The sequence below is a fragment of the Argopecten irradians genome, chromosome 3, assembly GCF_041381155.1.
Source record: "Argopecten irradians isolate NY chromosome 3, Ai_NY, whole genome shotgun sequence".
Lineage (NCBI taxonomy): Eukaryota > Metazoa > Mollusca > Bivalvia > Pectinida > Pectinidae > Argopecten > Argopecten irradians.
The window spans coordinates 23,786,871-23,799,852 of NC_091136.1; the positions used below are offsets into that span (position 1 = coordinate 23,786,871).

At 36.3% G+C, this 12,982-nt stretch overlaps 1 protein-coding gene and 1 long non-coding RNA gene across 3 annotated transcripts in view; one reads left to right on the forward strand and one right to left on the reverse strand.

Annotated features, from left to right (window-relative positions):
- The window catches only part of LOC138317934 (B-cell lymphoma/leukemia 11A-like), a 106,323-nt gene that overhangs the window by 32,514 nt on the left and 60,827 nt on the right, over positions 1 to 12,982 (reverse strand). The window lies entirely within an intron of this gene.
- Positions 4,519 to 12,982, forward strand: part of LOC138317935 (uncharacterized) — a 60,585-nt gene continuing 52,121 nt past the window's right edge. The window contains exon 1 of the long non-coding RNA XR_011207825.1: positions 4,519 to 4,626. This is a non-coding gene — a long non-coding RNA (uncharacterized lncRNA). The remainder of the gene's footprint in view (positions 4,627 to 12,982) is intronic.

The window sequence follows — 12,982 nt, forward strand, 5'->3', positions numbered from 1 at the left end:
TCAGCCTTGATTCAGATCCCAGCAATATGTCAAAATCATGGCCCTCAATTAAATCTAGCTCCAACGTAAAATTTAATGAAACATAATCAAACAGACAAATGGATACTGAGAGATTCCTTATACAGAATAGGGCGTAAAGTAATAGTTTTATGTATATTTAATGAAACTTACAGAAAATGTTTGTCAACTGAAACAAAATCCCTTGAATAGTGAACTCATAACAGTCATGAATGAATGTCATGAAAATATCAATTTTTAATGACAATGGTTATTTTTTCAAATTTTCTCAAATCTATTACTGTGTGTAAGTGTGCGTAATTTTTTCTTAACATATGACCATTTGAACTATTGAATCAGGCTTGGTCCCGGTGTGAAAAGAAACACACAAGTGCTGTCCATCACGGTGTTTACGCAACAGTGGTGCACAATCTGATGCTAGAGGCCGATAGTCGCACGCCCCAATGATGCCTGGTCATACTAGTAATGGGAGTTATTGGTTAGTTTTGCCTGGGTCAGTGATAGCAGCCATTGATCAATACCGCTCTAATTACACATGCATGTGTATGTACACTTGTCCATGCAAGATAATTATAACGCAGAGCTTCTTCTTTCTCATTAGTCGGCCTCCGCGGGCATTTACAGAACTATATAGGGGGCACTGCTGGCAAACTTGTCATTGGTGTCAGGTCAGCGTAACCCAAATGTGACACGAAGACGTTTGCGTGCGACAGACGGATAGCAGATCTTGATCAGTGGTCGTGAAAAATGCATTCGGCGCACTCAGACAACTGTTTGAGAAAACAAGAAAAAAGGTAATTGACATTTTCAATAAAAACGTCATACCATTAAATAACGTAACCTGTTAACCGAGGCTTTCATTTACATACTAATGCACAGAAAATGTTTCGTTTTTGATAGAAATGAAAAGGAGGCTGTCAAATTTTTACTCAGAAATAAGATTATACACTAGACAATAAAAATGATTTTCAATAGCCATGCTTTGAATTCTGCAGCTCTACGTAGCTATCAATTGTGACCTCGTTGGGCTGGCGCTCCAGAAATAAAACGTCACCCCTTGGTCTATACCATACACAATCCTCAAACAATACACAATTTCATGAATTCAAAATTCTGCACGATTGGACCGAGAAAAGATGCATAGATTTCATATAAAATATGGAACAAGTCATGAGAGAGGCTATACATTCCAGTTTGGTTCCAATCCAAGATTCAACAAACAGACATGGCCGATTTTGAACCTTATGAGGAAACATATTTTCAGAGATGAAAAATGCAAATTATAATCAGAATTATGGTCTAGTTTTGATAAAGTGGATATTGGTGATGTAAATTCTGAGGTAAATCACCACAATCATAGGGTTTGTATGCAGACCACATGGTCACAGTAAAGGTACAAGTGCTGAATGCATAAACAATGATCTCATTTAAACATAAAAACAAGTTTATGAGTCGGGTGTATGTTTGAAACCAATAGCACATAAAACTTCAATTTGAAATTATCCATGTCTTACCATGGCTACTGATGCCACTATCCATAAGTTACAATGGCTACTGATGCCACTATCCATGTGTTACAATGGCTACTAATGCCACTACTCATGTGTTACCATGGCTACTGATGCCGCTTTCCATTTGTTACCATGGCTACTGATGCCGCTTTCCATTTGTTACCATGGCTACTGATGCCACTACTCATGTGTTACCATGGCTACTGATGCCACTTTCCATTTGTTACCATGGCTACTGATGCCGCTTTCCATTTGTTACCATGGCTACTGATGCCACTACTCTTGTGTTACCATGGCTACTGATGCCACTTTCCATTTGTTACCATTGGCTACTGATGCCACTACCCATGTGTTACCATAGCTACTGATGCCACTACTCATGGCTATTGATGACACTATCCATACATATGGCCTGCTTGACATCCTGGTTCCCAGAGAACAGCCAGGTCTTGTGCCACTTGCATCTTCTTGCATACTTTGGTCCATCCACCAATTGGGTTAAAAAGCAGTTCAATAAATATTGATAAAAAAAATCCTCTCCAACATCACATAAATACAATCAGGCAACGTTTCCATCGATAACCACATCCCATAATACTTTATCATCACATCAACAACTTATCAACAAGAACCATAATACTTCATTATAAAATGGAGTCAGAAAAAAACCTTTCTCTTGTTATTTTTCACAAAGTCTAGTTTGTCTAGTTTCTTTCTCTCTTTGATTTGTGTATAATACGATTTATCTTAAAACTGTAGTTCTGCTATGGCATAGTTCATTAAACTAAAACAACACATTTTGTAAAGTAATTAAGGTTCAGTCTGTTTATTCCTTCTTTGTTTGGTTGTGTTTTATTATGGGGAAGGGTGGGCAGGGGGAATCATTATTTTAAAGCACAGGACAAATTGTATACTGAGAAAGTTCAAATTGTAAATTAGCAAAGGGCAACTTGTAAGCTAGGAAAGGGCAACTTGTAAGCTAGGAAAGAGCATTTTAATCAAAAACAACGAGCAAATCATGTTCTGAACTTGCAGGAATTTTTCACCGGATAGGTAGAAGAGAACAATTCACAGTATATATCATAAAGGGATGCCTGTCCTAGGTGAGACTGCATATCTTACTGAAGTAGTGATGATGCCCAGGGATAAATAACCTTCACTTCAGAATGATAATAACTCAATAAATGTTCATTTTGTTATTATCTTGAGACAGAAATGAATCAATAACCGAAATATTGTACAACTGGGATATAAAATGCAAGAGAAAATCAAAATGAATATATCTGAAAAATCAAGAAAGCAAAAAAAAATTTGGAGGTACATATGGTTGGTTTAAAAATCAATGAAGATAACTCTAGTCGCCTTTGCTCCTTGCAATATTTCATAATTAAGACTCGTATGTGGATGATTGTGCAGAGCTGTTCCATCATCGGCTGTGACTCAGAGGATGGGGGCCAACACCAGGCCTGGACAAACCCATTGCATAATTCTGTAGAAAACGATGGCCAACAGGTGTTGGACAATTCCCAAATCACTGGTGCCCTGCACAGGGAAAACCAACAGCCTTGTTCCATCTGTTGATGCAAAGTGTTTAAATCTGAAGCCAATAGGCATTTGATGAGGGACCTACATCATAGGTTTTCACAGGTGATATGGCTTCCTCAATACACTACTGATATACCTTCAAAATTTCATTTTTTAACAATTATAATTTTGTAATGGTTTTGCAACCTTTCTCAGCCTTTAGAGTGACCAAAATGTAGATGTATATAAACTTAAAGGTACCATCATGTTACAACTCAAAATGTCTTTTCTTTAATTTCTTAACTTGCAATAAATAAACCTTCGTCCTCAATTCAGTGACCTTTCAACATATTGCTCTTACTCCTATCTCCTAAAACAATTTTGTCATCTCTGTGCAATTTTAATCCATCTTTTTTTTATCCCGCAGTGTTGAAAGCCGTCAGTGTAATAATAACCACAGGATGCCCTTGTGAAAGTCCTGTCGTCCATTTGCACCACCGTCCACAGCCTCACTCTCATGCACACACACTTATTTAATTTAATTTCGGTAGACAATATCCCAGCGATCTTTCACAGAAGACCAGATCAAGCTCAAAGGACACTCAAGTCTAGTCCTTCATCCCACCACCGCTGGCTGCAGGCTTGCAGTCTTTCTGCACATCTTTGGAACCCATTAGGACATATGTCCATCAATCAAATGAAAGTTATTAATCTCGAGAGTATCTAGGAAGCGAGATGTGCTTTCCCACACGTTGGGTGGAGGCAAAAGGAAGCATATTAGTTATGTGTACAACGGTAAGGCCACAAATGTTTATAGGTTCTAAGTCCCCCGCATGTGTATCGGCTTTATTCAATCTTCAGGAGATAAAAAACACCCAACATCTCAAACATAAATAACAAACTCAACACTCATCCAGCATACAAACTCTACGTTGGGCTTGAAAGCCAGCCTTAAATCAGCATTAGGACAGAACTAATGTAACATATAAAACAAACTTTGGTATAAATCTTAGTTGATTTAATCACAGTTTGGATTGAGTGCTCAAATAACTGCAGGCAAGTTCTTTTTAACCATAATATCTCAGAACAAATAATTAATTATGTCAATATTCAACAGGCCAAATAATATACAGGTATTAAACACTGAATATAATTGGTTTCATTCAAGATTTATGTCAAAATTTTATTTAAAGTTCGTGAATTATTTTCAATTCAGTACAAATTGTAAGAAGTATCACTTCCATTGTTTTTATTTTCTAATTTTCTTATGAAAATTTCACATTCGTGAAACATCTTGGGAATGGATATAAATGAAACTTTCTTTAGATTCAATATAAACCAAAAACTGTGTTGCATCACAGAGATTTTTCTCAGGTGAAATCATTTCCCTAATTGTACCCCAACTGGTTGCATAATGAAGTATCCACAGCAACTGTCATCTCAGAAACACTTAATAAGTGTGGGGGTCTACTGCAGGCTGGACCGTGTTACCGACAACAGCATCAAACTCCTTTATGTAATGAGAAAACTGTGAAAAAACACATTCCAGATGTCGGGGAAAACTGCGGCCGAGGTAATGATTGAAAATATCCTCTTGAAATAAGTTTGCAATCTCAGGGGTTAATCACTCAAAATGCTAAGACTAGACCATGCACATATATATATATATTTGTTACTAGGTAGCGGGCTAACATTGGCTTTATGTGTTTCACGAAGAAAAATGGAGAAGGCTAGTGTGTAAGGAAGTGGGGGTATAGCTATGCCAGGGTGGTCGTTTGCGCAAGGTAGTGATGTAAAAGAGCATTCTATTCTCAGGTTACCTGCTTATGTAATAAAAGGCAAATATTATACCAGTAATAACATCAGGAACGCCAATAAACCTGGTCATCTTCGCCAAAACCTGTACAGCGCTGGCTGATTTAGGAGCCATCGGACAAGACACTTGACTTGGCATGGACCCCAAGCTAGGTACATGTGTAAAAAACCCATTTCTTTGTTCTAGGGGATAGGTATATTGAAGAACCCATTAGGCGTGGCTGTTCTTGGACAATGCAGACAGAAAGTATTAGATGTGAAGTGAGGAATATGTGACAACTGTTGGCGCTGACAATAACAAAAATACTTAAAACCAAACTGTTTTCCCCTTTGGCACTACCTTGTTCTTGAACTTTTTTATAATCTTTATCCCAGAAATGATTTAAAGTACTTTGTAATTGGCCTGTGATCTTGATTTTCTTAGTGACCTTGAACCTTTTCTGTTTGTCTCAAATGTTTGGCTGTTATTTTGTAACCATGGCCTCTTTCTATGACATTGAACTTCAAATGTTTGTCCCTTTTGTTTGCTATTTCTCTGTGACCTTGACCTAACTATATGACCATTGACCTATCATTTGTGACCCCTCAGCAGACCTATTGTGTGATTAAGCTAGGTTTCTATAGCCAAGCTTTGGCCACATATCACTCCCTGCTTCTGAATGTCATACCATTCAGCGATTAAAATTTCACATCTAAGCCTTATCTCCTACAATGGACTTCCCGTAATTTCCTGCGACAGTATTGCACCAGGCGATTTCAATCAGCACTTTGGTCATTGGCCGAGACCATGGAACATGTTTTTGTGTGTGATCAGAGTCCTGAATAGCTCATGTCCTTAATTAGTGCTACAAACTGCCGCCACCGGAATCGATACCTGCCAATACCTTTAGTTCTATTGCATTGGCTTCATCAGCTGATTAGGACTTAAGATTGAAAATATAATCATTTGATGAAGAAAGGCCTAATACAAGTGATCAGATGTGTTAAATGTCGGGATTATCTTGTCTCAAGTAATATAGGTAGATAAGGGTACTTCAGGTGTCCACTAAAGACACAAGTATACACCTTAGGTGTATGCTACTGGATCAAGGAAATGAATACTTATGCTTGAACAATTGACAAAAACTCCTCCAATTCAAATTGAAATGAAGCATTAACTTGGATAATTGACAGATGGATTGTTATATTTACTGCAGATATCAGGCCATGCATTAATATGAATAAAGAGAAATACATAAATCAATCAAAAATACCACCGTGCACATTTTTCCTCCAATACAAAGGTCAAATTCTGTCTATTATCTGTCAATTTGCAAAGCAAAAGTAACAAAAACGCTAGAAAATTGAACTTCAATTTAAGATGATATTAAGTAAGCATCATGAGGTTTGGAGCCATGGAGGGTGAACGGCGGTCTCAATATGATTGGTATACAAGAGACTTGCACGATACGGACAAAAAACTTCTACTAGTACAGTAAAACGACCAGGCTTCTAGATTTTACTGATTGCATTTCTAACCAGATACTCTGATTTCAAATCAGCATTCGTTCCCATTTCATATTTTCACCAATAGTTTGCGGCATGTAAAACAATGATGTGCTTCCAACCTGCATGACTGCATGGAGCTAGATTGGATGTGCTGATTTACCCAAACATCTTTCTTCCGCCTGCAAGTAAATACATATATATATATATACCCTTGCTCAAGGTCATATTCTCCCTTGCCAAGGTCATGGTTAGAGATTATCAGCAGGTGACAATGTTTGCAGTTTGCATGGCCAACAGGCGGCAAAGAGATTTGTCACCCAAGACATGGCCGCACCATATTTGGTAGGATGTCACAACAAGGCAGGGAGCGCCTGGGTCTTGGCATTTGTCATTGAGAGATTCATTGTTGTCTGCATAATTTTCAAACAGTTGCAACGAAGGACAACTGAGGATATTTATTTTTTATTTTACAATTTTAGGTATATCTAATTACCAAAGCGAAAGCAAATCTTTAGGGGTTTGGGTGCCTGCCTTGCAATAGGCATTCATAATTCATGATTAAACTTGCTGCATTATCAATAGGGGACTACATGCATTGGTCCTCATTACCATGGCCAACATCTATTTTCCTAGACAACATGGACAATTACCTCCATCTCCAAGCCAATAGAATCCCCTTGGTTCTGCGAGGCAAAAAATCCACACATCTTCCAAAACACTGTAAGTGTTTACTATTTTCAAAAGACGCATTTATTTGAGACACTGGTTACGATGGCTTTCTCCAGCAGAAACTGTTTAAAAACAGATTTAAAAATCAATATTTAAAAAAAAAACCCATGTATTGCATAGATGGAGGAAAATTGTGTCATTTTATTGTTATACATGACCTATGAGTACGGCCTAGCTTGTCCTACCTCCAAGGGGGAACGGTGTCCTTACAAGATAAATTGCCTCTTTATTTTGTGCTTTTGAGAAATTTCTTTTTTCACTAAGCATCCGGGAAGAATCAATTGCAATGAAAAATAAATCAATAGTACCTAAATTCTATTGAACCTGGAGTTCCGTTCCACTGCCATTTCTCTAAGAACAAGGTGGTGTTCTGCATCAAATACCATTTAAAAGTCAATGATAACACAGTGTTCTTTATTAGATAATCTTCATTGTCTGTCAAATAAAGCAACTTACCAAACTTTGTTTTAATTCATCACAATAAAACGGCAAGGACATGCCGCTGGAGAAGGATTCTGAATTCTGCACTTCGTTTTAATTGTAAGTACTGTGTCCCACCCTTACAAAATTAATGACTTACAAGATTGTTTGTGCGTTAACTCATCAACACAATCGGTAAGGGTCAATCTTTCAAATGTGGTTTTTTTTCTGCACCAGGTTTTAGTTTTAATTGTAAGTAATATGTTCAGAACCACATTATTGAATTTCCCCGCCTCCGTACCTAAATTTTTTTTTATCTTTCACACGAGTGATGGCACCGGAGTGGACTGTTTCCCCGATAAGTGATCGTCGTTCGTCAATACAACAACTTTTCCTGATCTGATGAAACGAAATACGAAACTAACCAAAAGGGCATAAAAACACTTCTGAACATAAGCTTTGATATCTCCATCTATAAGTGACAGGATAGGTACCGTTTGGAAGCGGAGCTAGAAATGATTCCTTCCATACTTGACTCTGTATTCCCAGGAGGACGAGAAATGTAACAGCACTCACTGCTATACATTTGTTGTTATAAATCTTTATGTTATTGAAGGGTTGTCTTCAATTGCAATTTAGGCACACTGTGCAGGGAAACTATACCAATTTGTGTAACTTTAGCGCATTCCTATTTGAGTAGTTACACTATGTTCAAACACATAAACAAGAACCTTTGCTGTCATAAAAACCAGAAATGTTCCACGAAATAAAAAACTTAAAACACTTCTTTTTATATCTTTGCATGTTTCTATGTTTTCCCTGTTCTTATGACAACTCTGATTACCAAAGGTTTATATCGGGCAGAAGTCCGCGAACATTACCAATTTTTAGTAGGTCTATTAGTGCCAAAATTTGTTTTGTGGCAATATGTCCCTGCAATTTTCATTTCCCCAATGAAATTTAAAAAGGAGCAAAATGCAAGAAAAAAAATTACAAAAAAAAAAAAAAAAGAAAAAGAAAAAGAAAGATTGTCACAGTAATCCAATTGCTAAGACTGAAATGTGAAGATCATTCTATACCCAAGTGTGGACTTAAATCTAACTGTCATAAATTCTTCACAAGGTCATTTTGACCTGGCGGAGACCAAAACTTCAACTACTAATTTTTTTTAATAGCCCAACTACGCACAATAATGATAAATACCAGCACCTGACAGGCAGAATATCACACCTACAAACTCTGATGTCACACAGAGGTCTGCTGGGTACAAATGGGCAGCATCTTTACGCAATAAAAATGAATTCTATGAAAATGAAAATCTTATCATCATAAAAATAAATCTTCAGTCTGTATGAATTCATTTGTTTTCTATTCCCAGAAATTTACTGGAGAAACCTACGTGGTATGGGGGAAAACAGTATTGGCATTGTTTGGTATATAAAATATATTTCACAAATACATATTACCTGTCTAAACTGACATTTTTGTAGCGTCTAAAGGTTATCTATATTTTCCCATTAAATTCTTTTACCTATATTATTTATATCAACTTGCATAATGTTTAAGAAGTAAAACCTGTTAATACTGACAATTTTGTAGTGTATGTAACTTTAATAAACCAATATTTTTGCAATAATACCTCAGAAATAAAACCCATCTAAACCGACATTTCTGTAGTGTTAACAGTCCCTACCAGCAGTTCTATAGTTGGAACTATTATGACCTTTCTTTGATATATCTTGTGCCATTTCTATACACATTACAATGTTTTATATCATCTCTCGTTGTACACTCTATAAATGTTTTAATAATTATATACCATATTATTCCATTACACTCGCAAACTAGGTCTTGTTATAATTAGCAGGCCATCTCCGAATTTTATTTCTAATACAGTATTGTATTACAAACTTTCTCATTACAAAAATTAGTTTGGCCTGAAAATTTTTGCATCACCTATCATTATACGAATTTCATATATCATACTTTGTACATTGTTATTACCAATCCATAATGACGAAGCAATGAACGTGAACTTAACATAAAACTGATAGACAATTAACAAACATAAAACTGATAGACAACAAACAGATTAGATTTCTTCTTGTACTTCTACCAGAGATTTTATGAACTTAATAAATCCTGTATCACCTTTATATATAACTGGACTTAAAAATTCTGATTGCTGTTTAAAATGGCAGACTAGGTCATGATGTAAGATCTGGCCGTGTCGGGGTAATAAAGGTGATAGATGATAGTCAGAGTAGCCGGGTCATAAACCCAAAACAATTCATCAAAAACGCAAGCATACCACCAGTATAATAACGATAGTCCCCAATCATATCCTGTAACGTCATACTACCGTGTAACACAGTCAATATTCAAATGATATCTCCGACTGTAAAAATCTCCAACACTCCTGTTAATAACTATATTAAAATTATATCACGAGTGGTTGAAATTCTGTGTGTTTGGACTGACATGTGAAAATATATATCTGTGGTGAAATGCTTCATGCTAGAAGTTTTTAATTTTTAATGTTTGAAATTGGAAACAAATATGAGACTTGAAGATCAAGTTTTGAATTTTTAGAATTTTTGAAATTTGCAATATATAAACGTGATATGTTTCACAATCAAATGTTTCATAATTATAAATGGTCAAAAGAACTAGGATCTATCTAGTAAACATAGGAGATATATGGAGCCTTAAATACAATTCAAACAATGCAGAATTATCCTGAAACCTCAAGTCAACAAATTAATTTTATTAAAATACATTTATATTATTCTAAAACAAATGTACAGTGAGATAGAATCTCCCTCATTGATGGTATGTCTCTTCGAGATAATCTCCGACCAGCAGTGATGTGATTGGTGCCCCCGATTTTCAATGATTTTTCCCCCCATTTTTTGAAGTTTTGAGCTGTGATTTGGATGAGGCCACAGTGAATCGTGCAGATAAAGTTACTGTGATACAAGCCATCAGCGACCATGTGATTTATGGATTTTCTAACAGGAACTGCAACCATATAAACTTAGGTGTCTCCTTCAAGTCTCCTGCGAGAGTTCCTAGATGATGCACCGAAATGCAACAAAATGATACTTAACGGCAAGGTAACGAGACAGGGCTTAGTTGACGTGTCAAGCTCGTTGATGGAAATGTACGGACCCCGATCAAATTAGACTGTAAGGTGTAGAGGTTTGGAGATGGAGAGAGAGTATTAGAAGGACTCTTTGAGGCAGATATACATCCATCACACCACGGGCCAAAAGTGTCCACTTTAGCTCGAACTTCCTGGACAACCATCCTTAAGCTATCACTTGTACAGGTTGACATTTTTGTCCCTCCGGCCACCACTGCTAACGACTCGACCAAAATAACTAAAATATTCCAATGTCTCTCTTTTTAAATAAATCTGGTCTAACACGTATAAGATTGAAATAACCAGTCTTGTTTTTTTATTTTTCATTTTGTTATTTTCTTGCTCTCTTATTATTGTTTTTATTTATCTCTTCAATACAGTATGTATTTGTGATTTGTTGCTGCTATATTTGATTGATTTTGAGGGTAGTATTTTAAGGATGACTACGGTAAAGAGATCATTAAGGTGGTATTTTAAGGATGTGTTCGGTAAAGAGATACAGAAGGCAGTATTTTAAGGATATGTATGGTAAAGAGATCATTTGGGTGGTATTTTAAGGATGTGTACGGTCCTCTAAGACCCAAGAGGAAGATATCTGGCCTGACCAACCAGGACAGACTTTCAGGTCAGCCTACATATGTCCTTATTGGGAGGATATACCTACTTAGGGCTGTAATTGTGGTGTGTATAAATACATCTCAATGGTATTGTCTCACCACATCCGCAATGACCAACATCTTACCAGTCAGCTGTATCCCTTCACAGAATTCTAAATCAAATTCTCAGTTTTATCCGACATTCTTATCACTTTAATTTAAATAAAAGAATTATCATTATTTAATATTTGTGTGATTGTGATTCATGTAGGAGTTTATAATAATTATTATTTGAATTTTATTTAATGATAGTATAAAGGTGAATTTCGAAGACATCAAAAAGTTTTCCGACAACACTTTAAATAATTATAAAGTTTAAATGATGATTTTTATAACTGATTTGATTAAATGTGATAACAATTTCAATCATAACTGTGATAACAGTTTTAATGATTAACCAGTATAATCATGATTTGATCACGATGATTTGTGATTGGGCAGATAAATTGCAGTAATTTGTGTTTATCATCCAGTTTTTAATTGAGCTTCTCTCAGGCTTTCTGTTATGTACATGTGTATGCCATATAAATTAGTACTTTATTTTAAATAAAGATTTATAATATTTTACTTTTTACTTGTGTTGAGCATGTGTATGAACAATTTCTTATAATTGTAGTTTACACATTTTGTTCACCGGAAAACCTCCCACAAAAATCTGCCAATAAACTGTATGCAAGCTAATGTAGAGTAAAAATAATGTTTAGAATTGAACTGCAGAATTCTTCAGAACCTTAAGTTTTTATTAGAGGGTAATATTCGCCAGCGTTTCGGAACTGGTCCATCATCCTCGGCGTGCCTTATATGTTATTCTGTAAGGCTTACGTCTTCCTTCCCCGTCTTAGATTTATCATCTTAAAACACCCAATCCTTACATAATTCATATTGGCGTAACAGTTTTTGCTGTTGTCCATTTGTTAGGTGAATACTATCAAACTCGGCATCATCCCTCCGTGCCTTCATGATCCAGAGAAGCTTTATCGCTAGCCATTAGCTATCTTCTCTTCTTTCCCGTATTAATATCTCTCTTCATAAAAATGCCACTGTTTTTTTGCCCACGACTTTCACTGGCATTCATATCTAACTCCATAATAAAACAGTGTGAAATTGAAATTAATTTATCTGGGTGAATGGCATACTACAATGGCAAACCCAAAGTCTGAAAATGCAAGTTGTTACAAAAAAAAACCCTGTTATACCCATGGTGTTTTGTCACATAGCCAAAGTTACGTCTGGCGATAATTACCTTATAATTACACAGGTTTTTTTTTACCAAGATACACAGGCAGAAATCGGCAAAGCAAGTCAGAGGCTACATCAAAAGTATAACGAAAGGTTGATAATTTCAAAAACTTCATAAACGGTTTTATCACATGGACCAGTGGCTGACTTAAGATAGCGATCAGATAATTACACTGTCTCACAAGTCTTACACCCAGTCGAGGGGGAGTATGTGAGGGGTTCGGGCATTGATTCCGTGCCAAATGTGGAGCACCACTGCACAAGTGTTGAATCTATTAAAGCAGAGCCTAAAATAGTGACCAACCCACACGTGGGGGTAGGGACCCTTCACCAGACGTGCACAATCTGTTTGTAATCATTACTCCATCGGGGAGATATGTCTGCCATGTTTTTGGTCAAAGGCACCGAGAATTCCTGGAGGGAAGAATATCAGCCCT